This window comes from Archocentrus centrarchus, unplaced genomic scaffold (genome assembly GCF_007364275.1).
Source record: "Archocentrus centrarchus isolate MPI-CPG fArcCen1 unplaced genomic scaffold, fArcCen1 scaffold_57_ctg1, whole genome shotgun sequence".
In the NCBI taxonomy this organism is placed as follows: domain Eukaryota; kingdom Metazoa; phylum Chordata; class Actinopteri; order Cichliformes; family Cichlidae; genus Archocentrus; species Archocentrus centrarchus.
Window position 1 is genome coordinate 103,760 of NW_022060278.1, and position 3,804 is coordinate 107,563.

The following is a 3,804-nucleotide window of genomic DNA, read 5'->3' on the forward strand; positions in this document are numbered from 1 at the left end:
CAGAGAGATCTGCCCAAGAGTGCAGCAGAAGAAATATAACATCACAGCTCTATAAAGAGAGTTGATGTGGCCAAAAAGGAGCCGGTTGATTATAATGTAGATACAGTAACACAGTCATAAAGATACAAAACAGGTCATTTCTTAGTTTTATTTATAAGGCCTTCATAAATTCTGTGGACTACAGTCTACTAACCAATATAATCAGGGACATTATACATCAAAAACACACAAAAACATTGGAAATCAGGTTATTGTTGTTTTTTTCTGAAATCACTTATTGGTACAACACCAGCAGCTGGATAAGATCAAGTTTCCAGAGATGAACATTTGCATAGAAAATGTTCATCTTGTTTGGCTCCACATGTTTGTGAATGCAGATTTTCTCTGTTCTGAACTCAAACAAGAACTGCTTGAGATCCAGACTGAGTGACTCCACCTACGTGACATTTTACACACATCTACCACTGCTCTGGAGTCAGACCTGCGCTGTGTACTTGTGTGTCCTTCACATTATTGTCAGTAGTTTACCTGTTTCTCTGTTATCAGAATTACACAGCAGTATTTTACAGTTTCTGTATGTAATAAATTTCAGTTGGAAATTCAGAGCTTTATGCTTTATGTTTGGTTACTTCATGTTTGTTTGCTGCACAGAAATGAAAGTAATGATTTGAATTCATTTGGAAATGTATTACAATGGGAGCAGATTTTTCAACAGAGGTAGGCGAGAATCTGACTTTTATGAGCCGACTTAGGAGATGATTTTTACTGGGATTCACTTTTGGAACAATCGGGTCCTGCAGAAGCATCTGACTAGACCGAAAATCTGATTTTTGCTACTTCGACTTTGGCGACTTTCACTGTAGTTTTAATCTAGTTTCTAAAGTTGTTTGTTTGACACATACAGAAGTTTTTAAATATTCAAGTTCAGATATTAGATCTTCATGATGAAAAGCATTTGTTCAATCTGTTCTTATTATTGTGTGTCAGCTTTTTCTAAAAGTCTGCACCAGCTGATCTGACTGAAACAATTGTGTTTGATTGTGTCACAGATGATCCTGATGCTCCTATCCTGGTGAGTCCTGTTCATCCTGTGACTGAAGGAGCTTCTGTTAGTCTGAGCTGCAGTTCGAGGACACAAAAAATACTTTCCAATGTGTTTTTCTACCACAATGACAAACTTATTCAAAATGATACCCGAGAGGAGCTGAAGATCTCTGCAGTGTCAAAGTCTGATGAAGGTTTCTACAAGTGTGAATACTCAGGAAGAGAGTCACCACAGAGCTGGATGTTAGTTAAAGGTGAGCAGGATCAAAACAGTTTTTACTTTGATTTATTGTAGATTGATTATTCTTATTCATGTACCTCATTTATTTTGTTTTGTTTTTTTTTTAAATTAAAGCACTTTGTAAATTCAGTTCAGTTTATGTTTATTAATACTGAACATTTCTTATTTACAGCAGCTGAGAGCTCTTCATTTCCTGTTCTGATGATTGTTCGACTAACTTTTGGATTCATCATTATTTTCCTCCTGCTCTTGTTGTGTTGCTGCAGACGGTCCCAAAGGTGGGACTTCATTAAACTCACAGATGGATCATAAGGTCCTGAAGTGGAAATGAGTTACAGCAGAATAAAACACACAATCGTGTGAAAGCAAATGTCTTCTTTCCATTTTTAATAAAGGTCCTGCTAATGAGCAGACGGTGAATCAGGATGAACATCAGCAGCAAGTGTACTCCTCTCTTCTTCATGGTTAGTTTTTCATCTACTTTAAAATATTCTGATGCTCTTTGCATCCAGACTGTAATTATTACATCTGCTGCAGTTTGAACTCTGTTGAAGGAAACAAGAATACTTGTTTGAAACTGTGTTTAAATTAGTATCACAGACATGAGGTGACTGATTTTCTCTGACCTGTAGGTGATCGTTGTGTCTATGAGACAATCAGAGGCTCTGAAAACACTGAAAATGGTAAAGTACACACTTTCATTAATACAGAGTTTGTGGAAGCTGGATGATTATACAATAACTGTGTTTAACATTAAAGTCAATAAGATGATTATTTTATATATTATATCTGTGATTCAGCTCAAAGTCATTAACAAGACGAGTGAGTGCACAAACTCTGAGATTTGAAATGTAAAATCTACATTGTTAATTATTCTGACTGATAATAAATGCAAACAGAGGGTGTTTGTTTTTAAATGCTTTCATTTGATCACCTCAACAGGACAACGTGGTGACCCAGAGGAGAGCTCTGACTACTATAATGTGAATCCAAATTCAGCCACAGCTCTAAAATCTTAACAGCAGCTCTTTAGCTGTTTTTATCTTTTTCTCTTTAAAGGAACTTAAAAACTTGATGTCACTTTGAGTGAAAAGGAGCAGATTTTTCATTCAAAGCAATGATCCTGATAGCCTGAGTTTATATTTCCTTCAGAAAGAATCCCTCAGTGTGTTTCACTCATTTCTTATTAGTCATAATATTAATGAACTTTAATGTGCTGTAGATCTGTTTTTATGGTGAACCCCAAGTTGCTCTCTGATGCAAGCATTGGAGTATGAATGTGTGTGTGAATGTTAGACATTTACAGCTTAGTTACTCATATTCATTGTTTGAATATGGGTTGTATACATGTTGTTGTAAACGTGTTGTATAAACGCTTTGAGTGCTCAGAGTATAAAAGTGTTATATAAGAACTAATCCATTTAACTATTTCTTTAATTTTGTCATATCATAATTTCTTTCTTGGAAACACTTTGTAACTTTGTTAAGAAAAGTGCTCTATAAATGTTGTGTTGTGTTGTTGTTGTGTGTCAGAGTGAGCACATTTACAGCTGTTCAGTGTTGTGCATAAATCCACTGAAAGAGAGCGTTCATTTAAAGGCACTCATTGTTACTTAAACAGCTCAGAGGTTGTTGTTGAGTTGTTTGTGTTCTCACACATGATGCCAAAAACAAGTGTTACAAAAAGAGCAGAAAGAAAACTCCAAAAGCAACAAACACACACACACACACACACACACACACACACACACACACACACACACACACACACACACACACACACACACACACACACACACACACACAGTGTAAGAAGAGCTGCACACATGAAAATTTCAGCAGTGAGTTCATATCAACCGTAAATATTTCTGCAATCACCACAATTTTTGTCTCCACTGATAAAAAACACACCTCTCAAATATAATCACTGGACTGTGTTTAGAGCTGGTAACCAACAGAGGGCGCAATTTAGTCATAGTCCAAATGATTCATCTGGTTGGCTGGGTGTTAAATATTTCCCAGAGCTGTGATGATGAAGGTTAAAGACTTTGACTTCAGAGGTTGTCATTTACCAGAAGCTAAATAATCCCCGTCTGTTGTTTGTAGCTCTTCACAACAGTTTCATTCATCCAGAGAAAGAATCAACCCCTCTGTGACAGTAAAAGGTGGCCATGAGTATAAAATGAAGGTGTGTGTATCAGAGGAGGGAAAATGTGTTTTAGAACCAGAGTAATGTGGTGATATTTTTGTTTCATGTGGTTTATGTATTTATGAATAAAAACACTTTCTTTATGTCAGTTTTATCTGACAAATATTTTGGACTGTGTGAGTTTTTTCTGTTATTATGGACTTGTTATAGTGGTGTAATACCCAGAATGGCCTGTCAGAGGCAGTGGGGCGATCATACCTGGAGCCCTTTATTTACAGACTCTCTTCATTCAGCTTAAACAACAAAAAGTGTGTGTGCTGGGTGTGTGGGGCCCTTTGTAATGCTGGTGGCCCTTTTCCTGCATCTGGAG

General features: G+C 36.6%; 1 long non-coding RNA gene across 1 annotated transcript; it reads left to right on the plus strand.

The window, feature by feature from the left end:
- The first annotated feature begins 1,676 nt into the window (after positions 1-1,676).
- Positions 1,677-2,655, plus strand: LOC115777589 (uncharacterized). Its single transcript, XR_004019656.1, has 3 exons — positions 1,677-1,749; positions 1,918-1,968; positions 2,228-2,655. It is a non-coding gene; the product is annotated as an uncharacterized LOC115777589 (long non-coding RNA).
- The last annotated feature ends 1,149 nt before the right edge of the window (positions 2,656-3,804 follow it).